We start from the raw sequence: 25599 nt of genomic DNA on the forward strand, positions 1-25599 counted from the left end.
AGAGGATGCCTTTCCATCCCTCATCCCACGTTTCTAAAGTTCGTGGCAGAGCCGGGAATCGAACCCGGGCCTCCGGGGATGGCAGCTAATCACATTAACCACTTCGTAACAGAGGTGGACTTTGAAACAATTATAAACTATTTTTGCTATGTGTTTAACGTGACAATAGGATAGAAAAGTGCTAAGGCTAGGACGGTAGCGGCTGTATTCTTCGTTCTAGTAGAGCCTCTTACTGCCGTAAACGGAATATCGTCCTCAGGACGGCCAACGTGGGAATCGAACACGCTATCTCCTGGCTATGACATTACAGGTGCACAACCCACCCCACGTATTCAATTAACGCGGAATATTAAGATTTGAAAAGTTCAAAAAGTACGCTGTCTTCTTCTTCTAGCGCTTTTCCCACACGTGTAGGGTCGCGGGTGCAAACTGTGTTGCACATATGGATTTGGCCGTGCTTTACGGCCGAAAGCCATTCCTAACGCCAACCTTAAATGGAAGGATGTAATCACTATTGACTGTTTCTGTGGTGGTTGGGAGTGTAGTGTGTTGTCTGAATATGAAGAGGAATGTGTTGGAACAAGCACAAAAACCCAGTCCCCGAGCCAGATGAATTCATCAAACACGATTAAAATCCCCGACCCGGCCGAGAATCGAACCCTCTGAACCTAAGGCATCAACGCTGACCATTCAGCCAATGAGTCGGACTTAAAAAATATATACGGTGGAGTGGAAAACTGAAGATGGTTTTCCGTGATTTCCGATTTTCTCACCGGGCAAATGCTGGGGCTGTACCTTAATTAAGACCACGGCCGCTTCCTTTCCACTCCTAGCTCTTTCCTATTCTATCGTCGCCATTAGACGTATCTGTGTCGGTGCGAAGTAAAGCAAACTGTAAGAGAAAAAAATCCTGGAAGTTGCTGATTGGTTTAAAGGAATCTTCCTTTTTCTCTTTGTTTGCTAGTGGTTTAAAGCGGCATTAACACATCGAAGATTTTCGGTGACGCAAGTACGAGAAAGTTATAGGACTGGGATGGTAGCAGTCATTAAGGTACAACCCCAGCATTTGTTTGGTGTGAAAATGGAAAATCAAGGAAACCATCTTCAGGGATTCGGAGGATTCGAACCCACCATCTACCTATTACAAGCGCACAGCTATGCGACCCAAAACGCACGGACGACTTGCACGGTGGAATCATTATTCAATCAACCAGCAGCAAAGGTAAATCTATAAGTTAATTTCGTGGTTAGTAAGTTTATATCTCCTGTAGTATACTAGAAACGAAGGCATATTGCTTAGGAAGTCGGGTAGATATGGTGCGAGGTGTTACAATAGATTACCTCCAAGCGGAAAGAGAAGGAGTAACAACTGGCGTCCATCCACATTCCAAACCAGTAATAAGTCATGCACCAGCTTGCGCCGCTTTGTGGCGAGATGAGTGATAAATGCTTTAACAGTCAGAATGGGTAATTCCTCTTGCAAATGAGCACTGCACTAGCCTCGGTTTACGAAACAAGACGAAACGATGACTCGATCTTAATCCACATGTTATTATTATTATTATTATTATTATTATTATTATTATTATTATTATTATTATTATTATTATTATTATTATTATTATTATTATTATTATTGTTGTTGTTGTTGTTGTTGTTGTTGTTACGGGGATACCGTGGTTTACAGAGGTGAAAGAAGGTGCGGGCATGAATGGGTGGATATAAGACAGTCAGAAGATGAATTTAAAACTTCAAAATGAGAGCTATATTTCTTTCTTTTTTTCTTGGTTTCTTTTCAAAAGTTAGACTTTACAATTCAGGTTCAGAACTAACTTCTTACAATGTTGGAAAATCAGAATAATCAACAAATCACCAATTAAAAACCTGAGCTTGAAGCTCCTAAAAACAATTTTATCTGAGCACTACTCCTCCAATCAATCACTAGTGAAGGAGACGGGTCTCCCAGTTTCTTTTACACCAATAGGAAAAGCATTATTGCTCTATCAATTTACAGTCAGGAATCTATATTCGAATATTCACACTTTCAAGGCCTATCTAGGCACAACCTACATCTAACAATGTTTCATTGTCTTAAATGTCCGGCTCCATGGCTAAATGGTTGGCGTGCTGGCCTTTGGTCACAGGGGTCCTGGGTTCGATTCCCGGCAGGGTCGGGAATTTTAACCATAATTGGTTAATTTTGCTGGCACGGGGGTGGGTGTATGTGTCGTCTTCATCATCATTTCATCCTCATTACGACGCGCAGGTCGCCTAAGGGAGTCAAATCAAAAGACCTGCATCTGGCAAACCGAACTTGTCCTTGGACACTCCCGGCACTAAAAGCCATACGCTAGTTCTTTTACTGTCTTAAATGCTCAACAGTCTAATATCTTTAACATGAAATAAATGGAGTTAAACAGGGGTAACAAATACCCAATCTCCAAGGCCTAGATTAAAACAAAAGGTTACAGTTACTGGCCCAAAAACCAAAATGGTAAGGAGGCAAATTCTGGCAATCCTAAAAATTTACATTACATTATAAAACCCTGTTTGGGCTTTTGACCCGACGTCACAGAGGCTAAGCCTATACTACGGAGGTGACTAGATGGAGAAAAGGGTTTAAGTTAGAGAATTTACAAGATAGGAAAGTTTACAAAATCATAGTCACCTTACAATCAAGTAGAGAGGGAACACAAGAGGGTACATCACACTCTATTCCCTGATTTCGGTTAAGTTCTTTCGGCTTGTTTGAAACTTACATTTAGAGTTTGAAATTTACATTTTAGGAAATGAAGTTACATTACCAAAGATTTGAAACCTCCCTCTCAAGCTACCTTAGAAAGACTATCAGATTTTAAACAGGACCTGCCATTACCTTGAGCTGGTGGACCTGTTGAAGATGGACGAGGCGCCCTCGCCTCCTTTGTAAACAAACTCTAGACTGGAGCGATCACTAAGACAACCAGGTCCGAAAATGTGCCAGCTTTTATAGTAGAGGGGAAAGTTCCAGAAAACTCTGGGCTAAGGCCTGGCATACCACCAATTCTCATTGGATAACCAATTAAATACCAGAAAATTTCGATTGGTAGGAAAATAAATGTACAATATATTTCATTGGCCAACATCTTAAGTTGGCGGGAAGAGATGGAAGCGTTGTAAACTTTTGGAAATCAAAAACAAACGCTCAGCATCTCAGTTTAGGAAACCTTTGCATACAAAATTACTCTAGAATTTTAATAGTTCATCTTCACACAGGAGGGCGCAACATGAGTTTGGAGTAGCGACATTTGTTGAGAAATGTTCAAATTTCTTGCACTAGTTGCTGCAAGTTTTATATTGTAGACGCTTATTTTAAATAATTACTACAATGTACAATTACTATTATTATTATTATTATTATTATTATTATTATTATTATTATTATTATTATTATTATTATTATTATTATTATTAACAGTATTTGTTTCACGGAGTGAACGGATATGGTTATTATCGTGACTCAGTCATTAAATAACTTACATTACCGATAATTACGTAGGCATAGTATTTATACATCATACACACTTAAGCAAAGGCTTAATTCACTGTTACATTGTTGTCCCTGCTAGTAGCTGGATATTCATACTTGAAAGACATCTAACGAAACAGAGAAATCGTTCCTAGGAACGTCCTCACAGTATGGCAGGTATTCAGAAGAACAGCTTCTTGAAACTCTGTATAAGTGGATGGATGTAGATTGGGTGTGGTTAATGAACTGTGCAGAATCTTGGGAATGATACGAGTACATGATGAACAGAGTGAATTTTCCACAAGCGTTTCATTTCTATTGTTAGTTTCGGGTAATATGATATTGTTGTTGCTATTGCTGTCTACAGATTGCAACTGTTATACCAGCCAATCTACATGAGAAATACAGGCTTTCCAGCCTTATCGACAAAGATGGCATCTCGTCTGGTATGACTGAAGGTGACATTCGTTAGAACATCACTGTCTAAAGGAGAATTATTATTATTATTATTATTATTATTATTATTATTATTATTATTATTATTATTATTATTAGGGACCAGGCCCTTCGCTGAATTGTTAGCGTCATGCCTTTGGTTCAGAGGATATTGGGTTCGATTCTCGGCAAAGTTAAGGATTTTAGCCATGTCCTGTTAATTCTTTTAGTTCGGGGAATAGGTGTTCATCTTTGCCTCATTACATACCTCTCCATATTCTCACAACACTACACTGATAATCACCACGAGAAGCACACAATAGTTAATACTTCCACCTACGTAATTTTGGTGTTAGGAAGGGCATCTGGCTGTAAAGCACGACAAAGTTAATATGTTCGGCACATTTCACATCGGTGAAAAGAAGTAGCAGAAGAAGGAAAAGAGAAAGAGTAGAAGAAGAAGAAGAGGAAAATAAGATGATTGATTGATTGATTGATTGATTGATTGATTGATTGATTGATTGATTGATTGATTGATTGATTGATTGATTGATTGATTGATTGATTGATTGATTGATTGATTGATTGAAGAGAAAGAAACTGCCATACACGTAAGGAATGGCAATTTTTCCCATGTGGGTGGCAACAACGTCCCTTCTCAAGGGGTGTGGAGAATGTGCAAAAAATTAAGTTCGTGGTATATCCAAATTTGACAAGCAAGGCTAGGTGGCCATTGATCAGGCACTCACTATTGGAGTTTACTTGCGGCAGGGTGGTAACTTACATTCCCCTTCTCATCTAGCCAACAGTACGCAGGCCACCGACCAAAGTTGTTACCACTGCTTAACTTTCGAAATTTCAAGAGATTTAATGTTGCAGCATAACTACGTCATTGGCTGGAGAATGGACTGACCTGGCATTAATTCCCTTTCTCTGAAAAGAAAGAATGTATGTATGTTCAGTCCGTCAGCGATTCCGCTGGTGGGATCCTCAACAGCTCTGCCCTCAGCTGTCATAGATGGCCTAGACATCACTGAAGAGGCGTACTAGGGAAATGAGGAGTGAGGTAGTTTCCCGTTGCTTTCCTCACCGAGCCAGATTTGCTATTACATATCAGTCTGCCAAGCCCACTGAAATGCATACACCAACTAACCCAACGAGCAACATTTTCACACCATTCATAGCAGGGACTGGCCGCAAAAGAAAGAATATCAGTTCCTATTGAAGGCCGTGAAACGCAAACAAAAGAGTGGCCGACCGAGCTCGCCGTGCGGTTAGGATCACTTAGCATTGAGCTTGCATTCGGGAGATGGTGTGTTCGAATCCCACTGTTGGCAGTCTTCAGAATGGTTTTCCGTGGTTTTCCATTTTCACACCAGGCAAATGCTGGGGATGTACCTTAATTAAGGCCACGGCCGCTTCCTTCCTATTCCAAGGTCTTTCCTGTCCCATCGTCACCATAAGACCTATCTGTGTCGGTGTGACGTAAAGCAACTAGAAAAATCAGAGACGTCCGCGAATCGAATCCGGTTCTCTGACGAGGGCGGTTAATAGCGCTAATTGTTAGTCTACAGATGTAGATATTATTAACAATGAAAACCACGTTGTAATGTAAATTTCCCATAAAACACAGAATTCTTTTAAGTAGGCGCACTGGAAGGACCACGTATCATTATAATAACTCTGCTTCCTCCGCCAGGGAATACCTTTGTGGAAATCAGATGCGATAGTTTGTAAAGTTGTTTATTTCTTGCAGCCATCACGTGCAGTCGCTCAAAAATGGCATGAGCTCGTGGTATTTTATAGATCGTTTTTCGCTAGTGGCTTTACGTCGCACCGACACACAGATAGGTCTTATGGCGACGACGGGATAGGAAAGGCCTAGGAGTTGGAAGGAAGCGGCCGTGGCCTTAATTAAGGTACATCCCCAGCATTTGCCTGGTGTGAACATGGGAAAACACGGAAAAAATTCTTCATTTTATAGATCCTCGCATGTAAATTTTTAAGAAGCAATTATTGTAGCTATACATATAATGATTGTTGTGGGTATCCTCAGACTTTGTGTTTACATGGAAAATGAAGAAGAAATATAAGCCTATTTGGATAGTAATTAAAATTAAAAGCTAGCAACATAACCATGCCTTCATTCCTCTTTTTGAATGTCTATACAACTTACAATACAAAATGTCACTTTGTATGCTGGTATCGAACGAGTTGGTTGTATGGTACGGATCGTGAATCCCTTAGCTTGCTTTATACAGATGTTGGGTACAAACACCACAGGTCCTAGTCTATAAAGTACCTTTCTGCCATTTCCCATTTTCACACCAGGGAAATGCTAAGGTTGCACAGGCGCTGTGTTCGCAGTGCCGACGTCGCAGCAAAACCTGTACGTATTTGTGTGACTTTAAATCACAAGCAAGGAAGACATCTGCCCGTCTGTCTGTACCTTTTCTCGATTACCTTTAATTCTTAGAGGAAAAGAAAAACCATTTCATATTTGCAGAGGCTATAAAAGCATTTAGAGGATTGGTTTCCAATATTCGTGCCGGGTTGAATGGCTCAGCCGGCTGAGGAGTTAGCCTTCTGACCCCAATTTGGCAGGTTTGATACTGGCTCAGTCCGGTGGTACTTGAAGGTGCTCAAATACGACAGCTTCGTGTCGGTTGATTCACTGGAACGTAAAAGAACTCCTGCGGGACTAGATTCCGCCACCTAGGCGACTCGGAAAACCATAAAAGTGGTTAGTGGGGGTAAAAACAAATAACATTACTATTATTCCAATATTCGTTATCTCAACTCTAAAGTTAATTCGGGTAGATAGTGGGTTCGAATCCCACTGTTGGCAGTTCTGAATATGGTTTTCCGTGGTTTCCCATCTTCACACCAGGCAAATTCTGGGGCTGTACCTTAATTAAGGCCACGGCCGCTTCCTTCCCACTCCTAGGCCTTCTTTATCCCATCGTCGCCATAAGACCTATCTGTGTCGGTGCGACGTAAAGCAACTAACAAAAAAACAATAGTTAATTCGTGTCCTCTCCCTGAGGTGGTGCAGCTCTTTTCAGGCACCCCGAATAGATGTGAACTGCATGTACCTCTTTTAATCACATTCTAGCCCTCCTGCCAATCTTAAATTCCTGGCAGTATCAGGAATCGAACCCGGGCCCCCGAGGACGGCAGCTACGGATGTGGACACCTCAGTACTAAGTGGAATAAAGTGGTTAGCTCTGCGCTCAGTCGAATTCGCCTCCAGGACTTTACACAATACTCATTTCTGGTGCGGGCTGAGTGAGCCCCAGGGTCTTTGCCTTTCCTGCAGTGGAAATCTTGTTTGTAATTCTCTCGACTTCCAGCGAATCGAATTCACGTCCTTCCCTGTAAATCGAATACGCCATTATCGCCTCGGTTAGGCAGCCATTCCCCCCCCCCCCCCAGCTTGAGAAAGCCAAAACCAATTTTAAAACGAGTTTATCCAGAGTGTTGAACATTTCTCTGAGATCATGTTAAGCTATATAGATATTAGCATAGTATTACATCAGAAAACAGATCAGCGGGGAAGGAAATAAGCGCGTGGCACATTAAATTCGATACGGCAGCTAAACTAAAAGAGATATATCAAAACGATATATGGTCGATTTTTATGGTTATATAGCTTAATTGGGTTTATTTAAAAATTATACAAAAATTCAGCTAGGGCCTATATAACAGGCTAGAAGATAACTTACAATGGCATCCATTACTCATTTTCATAATCGGTGACATTTATGCTACTATAAAACACCAAAACTGGACTTATTCTTGGGCTGTAACCTCTAAGTATTTCATGCTTGTTCAGAAGGATTCTTTTAGGTGTATATCATCGTGGTGCAGTGCACCTGGAAGGGGAGCTGTGAACAAGTACAGTATAGTACACAGGAAGGAGATAATGTGAACGGTATAAGACAAATTAGATTTCTTCGTTCTGAAATGCGACCTTTGAATCAAAATAAGAAAATACCATTGCTGAAATGTGCCTTCTGTTCATACTTAACGAAATACTTATGTACTGTATCATAGAGGAATTTATTTTTCTTTCTTTCTTTCTTTCTTTCTTTCTTTCTTTCTTTCTTTCTTTCTTAATCCATTTACCATCGAGGGTTGGCTTTTCCCTCAGACTTAGTGAGGCATCCTACCTCTACCGCCTTAAAGGCAGCGTCCTGGAGCGTGACAATTTTGGGTCAGGGATAAAACTGGGGATGAGGACCAGTACCTCACTGCTATGCTGAAGAGGAACCTTGTGGGAGGGATGGGCAGGTTGGAAGGGATAGACAAGGAAGAGGGAAGGAAGTGACCGTGGCCTAAAGTTAGGTACCATCCCGGCATTTGCATGGAGGAGAAGTGGGATACCACGGGAAACCACTTCGAGAATGGCTGAGGTTGGAATCGAAACCCTCTCTACTGAGTTGACCTCCCGAGGCTGAGTGAACCCCATTCCAGTCTTCGTACCACGTTTCGGACTTCGTCGCATAGCCGGGAATAGAACCCGGGCCTCCCGGGTGGCAGCTAATCAGACTACTCTCTACACCACAGAGGCAGACAATAGAGGAATTACGAGACAGTAAATGTAGCGTAGTCTTGTTCTGATCAAATAATTTAATGCGTTTCTTTCAGATATTATATCAAGCAGATAGTTCGATCTATGCATCATTGGCCTCTGTATCCCATAGTCTGAGGTTCAATCCCGGCAGAGGTAGACGGATTTTTGGAGGGCTGAAAAGAGTCCATTCGGCACTCCATGTGGTACAATGTCAGCAAGTTAAAACATCTGCCTAAATCTTCTGGGCAGAGAGAAGGCGCCACCTTCTAGGTGGCCCGCAGCATCCCTCCAGGGAAGGGTATGAAAACATTCCGTGTAGCCTATGTATGCATGTAAAAGATCTCTGGTGAGAGATTCGGTGTATACCCGACAAAATATTTCAGAATCTCAGCCAGGTCGCTCAACAAAGATCCAGTTATGCTGGCATCTGGTAGAGGACCACATAGCGTCGGTATAGACACATAGACAGCTTTGATGGCGTCAAATGAAATGCTTGCACACGATAAGCAGATGCCATACGATTATATACAGGCCTAGGCCAATCATACATACTAGAGTCCCGTTAATCAGAACTCTGTTAATCCGAACCCCGTTAATCCGAAAGTCCGGTTAATCCGAACTGAAATATTCATTTTTTAAATTCTCCTTGTTTAAATGAAAGAACATATTAAAGAATGAAGATTTACTTGCATTTAATTAGTCATGTTTTACTAGAATAACTTAATGTAAAAATAATTACACATCATAAACCATCAATCACTGGTCGTTTATCTTTACAAAGTCTGTTAGTTTCTTTTGCCATAGTGACTGGAACCTACTCGAATATGCAGTGTTAAACCAGCGTCTCATAAACATCACAGCAGCGGGCGTAGCAGCGGAGTGTTGCTCGACGTAGCGTACGGCAAGTTCTAAGGCGGCTGCGCCATCTGAATGTGACACTAGTTGTTCATTGTGGTCTTCTTCGTCGTCACTCTGTTCCTCATCATCTCTAGATTCTTTCTCCACCATAGCTACAATTTCTTGGTCTGTTTGTAATTGATGACAGTCAGCTTCCATCCACTCGCCAATGTCATTTTCATTGGCTTCCCCACACCCAGGAAGTTGTTGGACGTTTCAAGGAGATTACATTTGCAGACGCTTCCACTGGACTCCCGATGAATGCGAGACTCGGCCACAATTTCTTCCACGTTTTCCTCATGAACTGCTCACTCACTCCCATGCCTCTGCTGCCCAGTAAACCACTTACTTTTCTTCAAAAACTGAAGAATGCGAATGTAAGCCCCCTTTCACACGAGGCGACTAGTGGCGGCAACTTACAGCGGAGCATTATTTTAAATGAGAGCTTTCATACGTGGCGACTGCAGTTGCGGGAGCTGGAAACAGTCGCCTACAGTCGCTCACTCGCGCACCTAGCGGCCGCCACTCGGAGTCGGCGCCACTCGAGGTAAAGCATTATTTTAAATGAGAGCTTTCATACGTGGAGACTGCAGTTGCGGAAGCTGGAAACTGTCGCCTACAGTCGCTCACTCGCGCACCTAGCGGCCGCCACTCGGAGTCGGCGCCACTCGAGGTAAAGCATTATTTTAAATGAGAGCTTTCATACGTGGAGACTGCAGTTGCGGAAGCTGGAAACAGTCGCCTACAGTCGCTCACTCGCGCACCTAGCGGCCGCCACTCGGAGTCGGCGCCACTCGAGGTAAAGCATTATTTTAAATGAGAGCTTTCATACGTGGCGACTGCAGTTGCGGGAGCTGGAAACAGTCGCCTACAGTCGCTCACTCGCGCACCTAGCGGCCGCCACTCGGAGTCGGCGCCACTCGAGGTAAAGCATTATTTTAAATGAGAGCTTTCATACGTGGCGACTGCAGTTGCGGAAGCTGGAAACAGTCGCCTACAGTCGCTCACTCGCGCACCTAGCGGCCGCCACTCGAGGTAAAGCATTATTTTAAATGAGAGCTTTCACACGGTGCCACTAGTTACCGCTACTTCTCACTGTCCACTCCAGTTTGATCCAGTTCGTGTAATTTAGGAAGTCCTGAATAACGAGCGTACTGCGTTCATTGTCAGATATGAGTGCAAACGTGGAAAGAAGTAGCCTTATTAGATTAACAGGCCGACTCGTTGTCTGAATGGTCAGCGTACTGGCCTTCGGTTCAGAGGGTCCCGGGTTCGATTCCCGGCCGGGTCGGGGATTTTAACCTTAATTGGTTAATTCCAATAGCTCGCGGGCTGGGTGTGTGTGGCGTATTCAACATTAGAAATCATCCTAGGTAGGGCCCTCATCTTCACAGACATGCAGGTCGCCTAATAGACTGTCTACTAGAAAAAGACCTGCACTAGGTCTCTCCGGAGGCCATACGCCATTAATTAATTAGATTAACAGATGAACAAGTGAAACGGAAGACCTGACATATAGAGTTGAAAAATATCCCACGATTTGGAACGCTTCAGTCGATGAGTATGGAAAAGTGAACGAAGAAACGCATGGCATAGCATTATATTGAGGTTCTTCGCGAGTTTGATGACAAAACACCAGCAGAGAGAAACGAGATAAGTAAGCGTTTTCCTTATATTTTACGTACCACCTTTTGTTAATTTGTTACAAGGAAACTCAATTTAGCAAAACAATTCTGTAAATTACCGAGTATATTCAGAAAAGAGTATTTCATTCATTATTTGCTACAATTATTTTTATTGTAGTGAAAAATTTCAATCATGAAGGAGATTTACATGGTAAGCAAGAATAGCAATAGAATGAAAGATAAACGATCATCACTACTTAACTAATGTTATTAAAAAGAGCCCATTGGCAAATTCAAAATTACTAAACGCATGTGAAGTACAATTGTGTTCTTGGTGTCCATCTATGATTTGTATAGAACTCTACACACAATACTTATGTCTCTAAATACGATCCTGGGGCCGATGACCTTCGATGTTAGGCCCCTTAAAACAACAAGCATCATCAAATGCGATCCATTTGCCATGAAACTGCTACTTCCTCACCGATAAAGTAGTTGGCAAACTTGTCTCGTAAATTTCTGGCAAGCCTTGATGTAGGTCCTGACGCAGGGCCCATTTCATACAATCCATCTACTGTCAAAGTATCTTCGATTTGAACACCATACCTCTTTCGTACAAAATTATGCAAAACACAACACTCTTTCACTATGTCCTCTGCTAGTGTGGTGTCAACATCCACTGATCTATGGAAAATACGCCATTTGTTTGCAAGTATTCCAAAGGTACATTCAATGTACCTGCGTGCCGTTGAAAGTCTGTAATTAAAAGACGCGTTTCTTTACACTCAGAAACGTGCCCGCATATGGTCGCAGTATATGACGGGAAAGACCAACTCCCTCGTCAGCTACAAATACAAAGGGCACTGACTCATCAAATCCTGTGTACGATCTCTGTGGTGGAGGATACACCTTCATTGCTCTTGCCCTGATTTTATTTTTATTTTTATTTTGGATTAGCAAAGCAAGCAGAAGCAGTTCGTCACTCATAAATACCATTTTAGAAATGGGGAGTAGACCTGTTTTCCGTACAGGCGATCGGCTGCCGCCACCGATCGCCGCCACTAGTTGCCTCGTATGAAAGGACAGGCGACCAGCTGCCGCCACTAGTTGCCTGGTATGAAAGGAAAGGCGATCAGCTGACCGCAACCGATCGCCGCCACTAGTTGCCTCGTATGAAAGGAAAGGCGATCAGCTCACCGCAACCGATCGCCGCCACTAGTTGCCTCGTATGAAAGGAAAGGCGATCAGCTCACCGCAACCGATCGCCGCCACTAGTTGCCTCGTATGAAAGGAAAGGCGATCAGCTGACCGCAACCGATCGCCGCCACTAGTTGCCTCGTATGAAAGGGACCTTACATTCGCGTTCTTCAGTTTTTGAAGAAAAGTAAGTGAACTGTCATTCTCAACCACGTACCTGAGAAGTTTCCGTTTATACACAAGTTTTACATTTCGCAGAACGCCCTGGTCCACTGGCTGCAATATCGACGTAAATTAGGAGGCAAGAAAATTGCTCTTATCTCACCGCAAGTTAATTCACTCACCGCTGGGTGCGGTGGAGCATTGTCAATGCCCGAGACGGTTGAGGCGCTGCTCATCTGACCCCAACCTGGCAGGTTCGATCCTGGCTCAGTCCGGTGTTATTTGAAGGTGCTCAAATATGTCAGCCTCGCGTAAGTAGATTTACTGACACGTAAAAGAACTCCTGCGGGAGAAAATACCGGCACCTACGCGTCTCCGGAAATCGTAAAAGTAGGTAGCGGGACGTAAAAACAATAACATTATTATTAGAAAATATTTTCCGGTTAATCCGAACAGACTCCTGTCCGAATTAGTTCGGATTAACGAGACTCTACTGCATATAGCGCGGGAAAAATAAAACTGGCTCGGAAAATATTTTCCGTCGAACTGATGTGGGATTGACCCTTCTTAATGAACATCACAGAAGATGCTGGAAATGACCTGACCTGAAGAAATGAAAAACTGAGGATCCAAAAGTCCTGATTCCATTTCACACAGAAACCACCGGCAGAACTCAACACGCGAAGGTTCTTCCGAACGCCTTAGCATGCACAACAGTAAATTTGTAAGAATGCAGATGCAGAACCTTTTTGACAATGTTTCCACACAACGATCTCTTATTTCCCACTTGCACAGATAAATGTCGTTGAGATTTCGTTGGACTTCGTTCCAGGCTTTCCTTCACTCGAGCAAAGTTTTCTGGTGTTCGAACTCTTTTCGGATAGTTACGGCTTTTATTCGCTACGGAGCCCGTTTCAAGTCATTTTGCAACTAAGTTTTGCTTCGGAGACTTTCCTGGAGACTTTTCCAAAACTTTTCCAGTCTAAAATTCAGTCCAACTCGTTGGCTGAATGGTCAGCGTACCGCCCTTTGGTTCAGAAGGTCCCGGGTTCCATTCCCGACCGGGTCGGGGATTTTTATCGCTTCTGATTAATTCTTCTGTCTCGGGGACTGGGTGTTTGTGTCTCTCCCAACACTCTCCTCGTCATATTCACACAACACACCACACTACCAACCACCACAGAATCACGCACTAGAAATTACATCCCTTCATATAGGGCTGGCGACAGGAAGGCCATCCGGCCGTAAAACAAGGCCAAATCCACATGTGCGACGCAGTTCGCATCCGCGACCCCACAAGGTGTGGGAAAGCAGTAGAAGAATAAGAAGAATAAGAATAAGAATTCCAATCTTATTTCTTGCTGAACAAACAGTTCCGCACAGGTTTTCCACGAATCGTGCTTCGTATAACACGAGCTGTTTTAACGTGGGAACCATTTCGTGTCGCATTCAACTGGTCACTAAACACGTCTGCTCCTCTCACTCACTCACACGTGACAGCAACCGTTTGGTACACGGGAATCACGATTTCCAGCATTGTCTGTGATACACATTAACAAGGGTCAATTCAGTGTCAGTCATATAAATATACTCCGGGCCTGTTTTATTTTGACCACCCTGCATAGGGCCTACATACAAAAAAAGCACCATGTAACACTGTACGCATGTGGCTCCATGGTTGAATGGTCAGCGTAGTGGCTTTCGGTTCAAAAGGCCACGGGTTCGATCCTTCGCCGTGCATTGGATTTTAACCACACTCTGGTCAATTCCTCTAGCTCGAGGGGTGTGTCTTTGTGTTCGCCTTGACACACACATCTTCATTTATATTTATACGATACAAAACCACCACAGAAACACACACTGATGCCTCCACATAGGGTTGGCGTCAGGAAAAGCATCCGGCCGCAAAATTGAGCTAAATGCACATGTAGTTGAGAAAAGTCCAGCAAGGAGATGTAGCACTGTATGCAGGAATTAAAAGTTATGTAATCATAACACCAAATCAGTTCAACCAATAAGCTTGAAAACTGATTTGATGAAAATTGGCAAAACACATCAATATATTGTTTATATTACTGTCAAATACAAATATCAGTCTGTACACACAAGCTTCATTTGTACCGTGCGAGTTGATAGTACACTTTGGATCGTGTAGCTATGAGCTTGCATTCGGGAGATGGTGGGTACGAACCCCACTGTCGGCAGTCCTAAAGACGGTTTTCCATGGTTTCCCATTTTTTACACCTGGCAAATGCTGGGGCTATTCCTTAATTATTCCCTATCTATCCAATACTAGATCTTCCTCATCCTTGCGATGTGTTAGTGCGATGTTACACCCCCAGTAAGAAATAGAATAAATGAGGGGCAATTAGCAATTGTTATTAAGGATTATTAATAGGACTGTACGAAGATCATCCGGTCACTCTATGTGAGATTTGTGCTGGATAAAGCGGTGGTGGGACAGGTTTGTTTTTCTCCGGATACTCCGGTTTCCTGTCATCTATCATTCCAGCAACACTCTCCAATATCATTTAATCGTCGGTGATTAATCATTGCCCCCAGAGGAGTGCGACATGCTTCGGTAGCCGACACAATTCCTGTCTTCGCCGCTAGATGAGGCTTCAGTCATTTATGAAGTACACAGTTCAAAATATTAGAGGAACATATTTTGTAACGTATGGTATGTGAACGTTAATTTGGTAGATGGGGTTCCAATGGTCGTACAGGCTACCTTGAGACCTCAGCTACTCAGAGTATGTCAAATGGAAGTTATACTCCATCTGTAAGCGTAGCCATGCATTAAACTGTCAGGTGACCCCTCAAAACAAAGTGAATAGCGGTGCGTCCGTGTGTCGTTGTGAGGTACACAGACTACTGCGGTCATTTGAGCACGTTGTACGTAAATCAGCACATCCCATGAGACATCTTAACGAGGTTCAAGTCGCAAGGGCCGTCACCTTGATCCAGGAAGGATGGACTTTTCGTCGTGTTGCTGTGGATCTCAATGTCTCTCCGTCAGTTATTCAACGCTTGTGGAATCGCTACAATGAGACAGGCCAGTTCACAATTAGGGTTGGACAAGGTCGTGGCGCATGACAACTCCAAAGGATGACCGATATCTGACCATCTGTGCGTTGCGGCGTCGTTCAGCAACTGCCAGAGAACTGTAACAAGACCTCAGAAGGCTCACTGGAGTCACGGTGTCTGACCAGACAGTAAGGAACAGGTTAAGAGATGTGTCCTTACGACCCAGACGTCCTGTTCGAGTACCCCGTTTAACGCAGCAACATCGCGCAGCTCGCCGTCTGTTTGCCTGTACCCACGTCAACTGGCAACTTCGCCAATTGAGACCTGTGTTGTTCACAGGCGAGTCCAGATTTCCTCTGACACAGCGTGATGGACGTCAACGTGTATGGAGACGCCGTGGTGAGCAGTACACGCCAAATGTTGTCCAGGAAGGCGACCGATTCGGACAAGGTTCTGTGATGGTGTGGGGTGGCATCAGTATTGATGGCCGTACGGATCTTGTCGTCGTCCGTGTATCTGCGGGGTACATCGAGCAGATACTGCTACAGCCAAGTGTTGGTTGCTGCATATGGTGTTGGCCCTGAATTTGTACTCATGCACGACAATGCCAGGTCTTGTGTAGGGCCATCATCAGAGCTGTCTTGCAAGAACTGCAAGTGTGGGATAGGCTTGACAGAAGTGTTCGTATGGGTCCTGTTCCACTGCAGACTCTCCGAGACCTCGAACAGGTTCTCTTTGAAAAATGGGACCTCATATCGCAACGTGACCTCGGTCGACATATACGGAGCATGCCACGTAGGTGCCAAGCTGTGATAAATGCTCGTGGAGGACATACGCCATACTGAAACTCTCCAACTGTGATAAGAATCCACCCTGGAGGACTGTTATCACTTTGTTTTCGCCCCTATTTGGACATTTTCATTTGTGTTCTGAAAATGAACGCGAATCCATCGATTTTCTTTTGTATACTTCAACGGTAAAGAATAAAGGTTTAGTTGGTAATATACCTGGGTGTGAGGTATTGTTTTGTGGAGCATGGCATACGTTCAAAATCATGTTCCCCTAATTTTTTTTGAACTACTGTATGTATATTGTTTATCCTGATCTCTTTTTACAACATCAAGTTAAATTAAACGCATATCTAGCTTTTGTAAGCACTATGCCACTACTTTTTATTGGTCATTAATTTGTGTAGTTTCCTATACTTCATCATTAATTCCTATAGTATAAAAAGCATAGACTTGGTCATATTAAAATAGTTGTAACCGTTTCCAAGAATTATTCACATATCTTGTGGCGATAATACCAAGTGGTTTTGATGGTTTTTTGGTAACTTTGAATTTCCTTTCCTTAGCAATACAAAAAAGCAAAGTCTTCTCCGTACAGACAATGAAGGTCCTGGGAGGGGTTGAAGGTAAAAACTTCCACTATCCGTAACCTCGGCACTTGATGGGGTAGAGTGGTTAGCTCTACGCCCGGGCGCCTTTGCCCCCAGGAATTAACCTGGTACTCATTTTTTGGTGTAGGCTGAGTGGACCTCAGGGCCATACGCACCTCCGGCAGTGGAAATCTCATTTCTTAAATTTTACGACTTCCTGACGGTGATTCGAACCCACGTCCTTCCGGGCGAATCGAGCACGCTTTTACCGCCTCGGCCAGGCAGCCGCTCCTTAGCAATACAGGGTCTCTCATATAAATCCAGACGAACGCACGGTGTTTATACTCTGCGCTACGGCATCTGCAGTATGGGAGGGGCGCGCATAGTTCTTGACCTTGCAAGCAGCCTGCACATGTTCGACCTGGCAAGCATGAGTCGTCATTCTAAATCTCAGCTGTTAACATGGTGAGACAGTTATCATTGCAACACCGTATTTTCTTATGTAAATGTTTTGGTTTCATCTGAATGATCGTGTGAATAGTCACAACTCTCACTATTGGTGCACAGAAAATCCTAATGGTGTTTATGAAGTTCCTCATTATGATAGGAAGATTGGTGTTTGGAGTGCTGTTAGTGAAAGACGAATAATTCGGCCTATTATTTTCGAGACGACAGTAAATGCAGAGAGGTACCAAGATGAGATTTTGACGTCGTTCTTCCATCAGCTAACGGAAGAAGAAAAGTAGTTAGGGTTGTTTCAGCAAGATTCAGCCCCTGCTCATACAACAGAAGGTACCCTTCTTACAATCTCGGAAGTGTTTGCAAAGAGAGTAACCTGTGCTGGTCTACTTCCCCCCTCGTTCTCCAGATCTAATAGTGTGTGTATCTTACTTGTGGGGTAAATGAAAGAAAAAAGTGTATCGAACTAATCCTCACACAATGGAGGAACTGAAAGAAAACCTTACGAATGAAATCAGAAACATTACAGTGGCAGAACTCACTCGCGTCAACCAGAATGTGGTTACCAGATACCGTGCCAGTATAACCCAGGTAGGAAGACACTTCCGCGCCTTTTTAAAGGTAAGATTTCATATAAGATTATATGAAAAATGAAATGTTGTATGGCTTTTAGTGCCGGGATATCCCAGGAAGGGTTCGGCTCGCCAGGTGCAGGTCTTTCTATTTGACTCCCGTAGGCGACCTGCGCGTCGTAATGAGGATGAAATGATGATGAAGACAACACATACACCCAGCCCCCGTGCCATTGGAATTAATCAATTAAGGTTAAAATCCCCAACCCGGCCGGGAATCGAACCCGGGACCCTTTGAACCGAAGGCCAGTACGCTGACCGTTCAGCCAACGAGTCGGACTAAGATTATATTATACACTCTTAAAGCAGGGCGGCCGCGCGCGACGTAAGTTCGGGTGAGACAGCTGCCGTAGCTGAGAGTACGAACACCGTGCGTTCGATTTGAGTTTATACGAGGGACTCTGTATTTTCTGGTTAAATTAATTTTGAATGTAGCGGGTTTCCTTAGCAGTAAGTTGTCAAAATAGAAAGGATAAGGAATTTTACCATTTTGCTACTGGGCTCCTAGACACATTTCTGAACTGACAATATTTAATTTATTTTTCGTCATATTTCCAAGTTTCGCACATTTCAGGACATAAGTGAATGATTGTTTTTTTATGCCAGTGGCTTTACGTCGCACCGACACAGATAGGTCTTGTGGCGACGATAGGATAGGAAAGGCCTAGAAGTTGGAGGGAAGCGGCCGTGGCCTTAATTAAGGTACAGCCCCAGTATTTGCCTGGTGTGAAAATGGGAAACCACGGAAAACCATTTTCAGGGCTGCCGACAGTGGATTCGAACCCACTATCTCCCGGATGCAAGCTCACAGCCGTGCGCCCCTAAACGCACGGCCAACTCACCCTGTAGTGAATGATTGTTTCCTGAGATTAAGGTCAGAAATCGCAGCTCTAACAGCCCCCATGGCACAACAGCCCCGAATACAAAGCTATCGCTTCTCAGCCCGAAAGCCTGCAGATTACGAGGTGTCGTGTGGTCGGCACGACGAATCCTCTCGACCGTTATCCTCGGCTCTATAGACCGGGGCCGCCATAGTTCCTCAATTGTAACCACGCAGGCTGAGTGGGCCTCGATCCAGCCCTCAGATTCAGGTAAATATCCCTGACCTCGCCGGTAATCGAACCCGAGACAGGAACGCTACCCCTTAACTGCAGAGCCGGCGAATCGCAGCTCTAATAATAATAATAATAATAATAATAATAATAATAATAATAATAATAATAATAATAATAATAATAATAAATCAAGGTGGGTATTGTGTTGAAGTAAAACATATAACTTTGCGTACACCAATGATTTGGCCTTACTGACAGTTTGTTTCGAAAACTTTCAATCTAATGCCTTAAATCTCGAACAGAAATATACCGAGTGTGATAATATGAAAACTAGTATTTCCAAGGCAGCAGTCATCTTTGGTGCCAAGGAACCTAAGAAGACTGGATACCAAGTAGGGGAGACATAATTGGAGTAGGTGGACAATTGCACGTTCTTTCGGAGCCATCTGGCGTAGCTCAGCGTAGCTGATTCGTTGGCCTTGTAATTGAACATGTGCCAGGCTGCAGGTTCGAATCCAACCTAGGACATGTAACACGTCATACTGATAATATGCTAACTTCCAGGGACAGTGACAATAATATAAATGAGATTAAAAATTAATTATTCTTATGATTAATTAAATATTTGCATTGTACAGACACTCTTGCACTTTGTAGAGCTCGACGAATTTGCCCATTATAGTCTCTGCCCCAGTGGCGGTTCCTGGCTATTCGCATACTGTCAAGTGCACACCCGAAATGGTTAACAAGCATGGTACATATTGAAAGTACAAAGTATACAAGGAAAAACAAGTTTCCGATCATGTAACCTATGTTTTCAATTTACGCACGCTCTCCCCGCGGCTATTGTCACCTCTCACAAACATGTTGTTCCCTGGCCAAATCGCAATATAAAGATTCTTGTGCAAGTGCGGCCAGTATCCAGTATTCGGGAGGTAGTGGGTTCGAACCCCACTGTCAGCAGCCCTGAAGATGATTTTCCGTGGTTTCCCATTCTTTTGCTATTGCTTTACGTCGCACCGACACAGATATGTCTTATAGCGACGATGGGACAGGAAAGGGCTAGGAGTGGGAAGGAAGCGGCCGTGGCCTTTAATTAAGGTACAGCCCCAGCATTTGCCTGGTGTGAAAATGGGAAACCACGGAAAACCATCTTCAGGGCTGCCGACAGTGGGATTCGAACCTACTATCTCCCGAATACTGGATACTGGCCGCACTTAAGCGACTGCAGCTATCGAGCTCGGTGGTTTCCCATTTTCACACCAGGCAAATGCTGGGGCTGTACCTTAATTAATTAAGGTCACGCCGGGCTGAGTGGCTCAGACGGTTAAGGTGCTGGCCTTCTGACCCCAACTTGGCAGGTTCGATCCTGGCTCAGTCCGGTGGTATTTGAAGGTGCTCAAATACGTCAGCCTCGTGTCGGTAGATTTACTGGCACGTAAAAGAACTCCTGCGGGACTAAATTCTGGCACCTCGGCGTCTCCGAAAACCGTAAAAGAGTAGTTAGTGGGACGTAAAACAAATAACATTATTATTATTATTATTATTATTATTATTATTATTATTAATTAAGGTCATGACCGCTTCCTTCCCAGTCCTAGCCCTTTCCTGTCCCATCGTCGCCATAAGACCTATCTGTGTCGATGCGACGTAAGGCCAATAGCAAAAAAAAAGAGATTCTTGTGCGGTCATATGATTTCGTCGAACCAAAACTGCTACTTGCGAGCAGGGGGATAGGTAGTCTCGTAAAGGGCATTTAGAGACACGACTATGAATTGCGATAGGTTCTGTGTATGCGCTTTTGCGAATTGCAGTGCGTACTCTACCGCTTGAGCTACATAGACTGGCAATTTTAGTTGTAATTAGAGGTTTATGGATGCACTTAGTATATTCAAAATGGCTTGCAGACTGAAAGCTGAAAATAATAATTTTAAAAACCCCCTAGTGCTACCGGCCCCAGTGCGGAGGGGCCTTTGGACTGCACAGCTCGAAAGCCTGCAGATTATGAGGTGACGCGTGATCAACACGTCGAACCCTCTCGGTCGATATTCTTGGCGTTCTAGACTGGGGCCTCCATCCCACCGTCAGACAACACTTCAAAATTGCAATTACGTAGGCTGAGTGGACTTCGAATCCGCGCTCAGGTCCAGGTCAAAAACCTGACGTGGCCGGAACTGAACCCAGGGTCTCCAGATAATATGCAGCACGCTACCCTCACAACATGGCGCTGGTCGAACGTAATATAATAATAATAATAATAATAATAATAATAATAATAATAATAATAATAAAGGTTACGTGGATGATCACATCCCTTCCCCCCCTTTCCCATAGATATGCAGACCGTTGGCAAGATGATTGCATTACGTCAAACAAGACAGTTTCCCACTTTACCTGAGGATAGCTCCCTCCTCCCCGTTCGTCCTTGAACGACCCTTCGCTAGCCACAAAAAGCTATGCTATTAGGAACGAGATTAATGGAGCCGCTCCCTTGTTCTCCTCAATAAAATTAGACAAGGCGTTATCAGGGCTGCTTCATCAGTGTGTAAGAAGCGGGACCTTTCATCTCAACCCCCCATCAACAACACCGAGCAATAAAGCCTAGTTTTAAGTAGCTTCTTTAGTTGTGTTGCTCTGCGACCTTGGCGGCCTTGCGGTTTATTGAATTTCGGAGTACATGCTGTAACATTAAGGAAGGGGTCGTCTAAACATCCCTCCCCTCTGGGGTTGCAACCTGTTCTACTGGTAGTAACTGAGCTTATTGTACAATGCTCAAGGACAAATGCACACACACACACACCCTTGTCAAAATAGCAGAATTTCGCAAACTTGTACAAATAATAATAATAATAATAATAATAGCCGAGCTGAGTAGCTCAGGCGGTAAAGCGATGTCTTTCTGAGCTCGAGTTGCCGGGTTCAATGCCGGCTCAGTCCGGTGGTAGTTGAAGGCGCTTAAATAAGTTAGCCTCGAGTCACTTGGTTTCCCAGCACGCAGAAACCTCATGCGGAACTAGAGTGTTTACCGTAGAGACAGGAAAAGAACGATAGGAGGGAGAGTGTTCATACTGGCAAAAAAAAAAAACATGTTGTGTAAACTACGAAAAAGTTAAAGATGAGAAACATGAAATTGTAGCTGTAATTCTCATATAAAGAGATAATAGACAACCATATGTTTTTGGTGTGTACAGACCTTGAAAGGGTGGCGCTGAATCTGATGCGGAATTAAGTTATAATAAGATAATTAACTATGTGCGAAACGACATAGAAAATAACGTGATTTTAATGAGAGATCTCAATTTTGGGGAAGGTAATGCGAATGACAGAAAGCATGAACAACAGATGGTACATAACTTAATCTGGAAAGTACAGCTAAATCAGAAAGTGATAGAACCAACTACAGGAAATAATATTCTGGACGTGGTACTGGAAAAACCAGATGAGAACTAAATAGAAACTGAAGTGATATGTTGTATAAGTGGTCACGAAGCAGTTCTTGTTGCAGTTAAAAATAATTGCGATAGAAAGGAAGGTGGTATAACTCTGTTAAGACAGGCATGATGGAGTTTAAAGAAATCTAATCATGATGAGTGGAAGGTGGTGAATAAAAATGTAAATAGCTTACGGGATGGTTTTAAAGCAATTGTTGAAGAATCTGAAAACAGGTATGTACCTTTAAAGGTGGTAAGGAATGGTAAATGCCCACTACATTACAGCAGAGAAATCTAGAGACTAGGAAGGAGGTGCAGGTTGGAAAGAAAGTAATCGAGTCCGGAGTAGTTGAGGAAGTGAGGAGGAATAGAAGGAACTTAATATGAAATTGAATCTAGCGAAGAAGTCAGCTAAAGATAACATGATGTCAAATATAATTGGCAGTCATCTCAATTGTAGTGAAAATGGAAGGGTAGTTACAGATACTTTAATGCAGGTACAGGTTCCAGGAAGGACACTCCAGGGATCATTAAGGGCCAAGGCTGGTGTATGTGTGAGAATTTGCAGAAGACAGAAATTTTCAGTCAGTTAAGATGTTAAGATAGTTGGGTATAAGGATAACGTCCAGGTTGAGGAGTTGACTAATACCGGCGAAGTACTGAAATCTACCTCTGATAATGACGAGATTTAAAAACGATACTAAGTATGGATGCTAGAAAAGCAGCTGGGATTGACAAGATTTCTTTGGGATGTACTGAAGGCAACACATTGGGGCAAGTGCCACATCTGAAATATTTGATTGTTTGCATGGATGAGCTATTCTAAATCAGTGGAGAGTTGCAATTGCAGCTCCAGTATACAAAGGAAAGGGTGATAAAAGTAAAACTGCTAATTACAGGCCAGTCAGCTTGACTTTTGTTGCTTGTAAGCTCTAAGAAAGCATTATTTCTGATTTTAGACACGTTTTCTAAATTATTAACTAGTTTGACAGAAGGCAGTTCGGGGTTAGGAAAGATTATTCCAGTGAGGCTCAACTTGCAATTTATATTTTAGATTCACGAAGTCAAATTGGACTGTATCGCTATGGGCCTGGGGTAGATCATGGGAGACTTCTGATGAAAATGAGGTAGGCCCTATATTGCACTAGAAAAAAGAGTGGTTCAATGAGTGGTCACATTTCTAGAAAAAAAATAGGATCAGAGAGAATTAGATTAGTAAAGCATTATCGGATCCTGGTCCCGCAAGACAGTATTATCGGACCTTTATATTTTCTTATAAATATTAACATATATAGTTATGTAAATAAAATTAATAAAGAACTGGAGTCGGGCTGAGTGGCTCAGATAGTTGAGGCGCTGGCCTTCTTACCCCAACTTGGCATTTTCGATCCTGGCTCAGTCCGGTGATATTTGAAGGTGCTCAAATACGTCAGCCTCGTGTCAGCAGATTTACTGGCATGTAAAAGAATTCCTGCGGGACATAACCCCGGCAACACGGCGTCTCCGTACCCCGTAAAAGTAGTCAGTGGGACGTATATCCATTATTATTATTATTATTATTATTATTATTATTATTATTATTATTATTATTATTATTATTATTATTATTAAAGAATTGGAATCGCACAGAAGGCTTTCTGCAGATGATGTTACAGTCTACAGAGTAATAAATAAGTTACAGTAGTGTTATCGAATGCAGAAAAAACAGGGATGAAATTTGTGAGATGTACAGCTGACAGGTAAACGGGGTAAAAAATTAAATGTGAGTTTCACCACGAGGGAAGGTCCTTTCAGTTTTAATGACTGTGTTGATGGGTTGAAAGTAGCTCTTGGGTATCATTGTAAGTACCTAGGCAAGATATTATTTGGGGTAATCACATACGCGCGACTGTTAGTAAAGTTTACAATCTCCTCATATGGGCAATAGGGTGTTTATGGGTTGTAGTAAAGATGTAAAGGAGATGGCATGTAAGTCACTGGTAAGATCACAATTAGAGTAGGATGGAACTCTCACCAGGATTGCTTGTATCGAGAACTGGAAAATATCAAGGGAAAGAAAGCACGATTTGTTCTGGGTTATTTCCGACAAAAGAGTAGTGTTACGAAAATGTTGCAAACACTGGGCTGGGAAGACTTGGGAGTAAGGAGAGGAGATGCTCGACTGAGTGGTATGTTCCGAGCTATCAGCGGAGATATGCTGTGGAATAACATTTGTAGACGAATAAGACTGAGTGGTGATTTTAAAAGTAGGTAAGATCACGATATCAAGATAAATTTGGAACTGAAGAGGACAAATTAGGACAGATATTCGTTTTTAGGAACAGGAATTAGGGATTGGAATAATTTGCCACGGTACATATTCGATAAATGTCCAATTTCTTTGCAATTATTTAAGATTGTTTTAAAATTCAATTTGCTTTACGACACACAGACACAGTTAGGTCTTATGGCGTCGATGGGATAGAAAAGTGCTAGGAACGGGAAGGAAGCGATCGTGGCGTTAGTTAACGTACAGACACAGCATCTGCCTGGTGAAAAAGTGGGAAACCACGGAAATCCATCTTTAGGGCTACCGATAGTGGGGCTCAAACCCACTATCTCCCGAACGCAAGTTGACAGGTACGTGATCCAAACCACGCAACCAGTCGCTCAGTTTAAGGAAGGACTAGGTAAACAACAGATAGTTAATCTGCAGTCTGGGCGACGGCCCTAAATGTAGATAAGTGGCGACTGAAGATAGGCTAAAATGTAACTTATTCACTGATATAAGCTCGTTTAAAATCAAGATAACAGAATTATTATTATTATTATTATTATTATTATTATTATTATTATTATTATTATTATTATTATTATTATTGCTAGTTACTTTACGTCGCACCGACACAGATAGGTTTTATGGCGACGATGGGACAAGGAAGAGCTAGGAGTGTGAAGGAAGCGGTCGTGGCCTTAATTAAGGTACAGCCCCAGCATTTGCCTGGTGTGAAATTGGGAAACCACGGCAAACCATTTTCAGGGCTGCCGACAGTGGGGTTTGAACCTACTATCTCCCGAAGAAATCTATTTTAATTTCTTAAAATGTGGAAGGCATAAGTCGTTGGACGTTATTGGTGAGTTAAGAAGAGTTTACTAATCTCGGCTGTCAGCCATCGCACTCTCCCCCTCGACTTGCGAAAAACACTTCTGTTCTGTAAAACAGCTTAAATAGCTATTA

Source organism: Anabrus simplex, chromosome 2 (genome assembly GCF_040414725.1).
Source record: "Anabrus simplex isolate iqAnaSimp1 chromosome 2, ASM4041472v1, whole genome shotgun sequence".
NCBI lineage: Eukaryota > Metazoa > Arthropoda > Insecta > Orthoptera > Tettigoniidae > Anabrus > Anabrus simplex.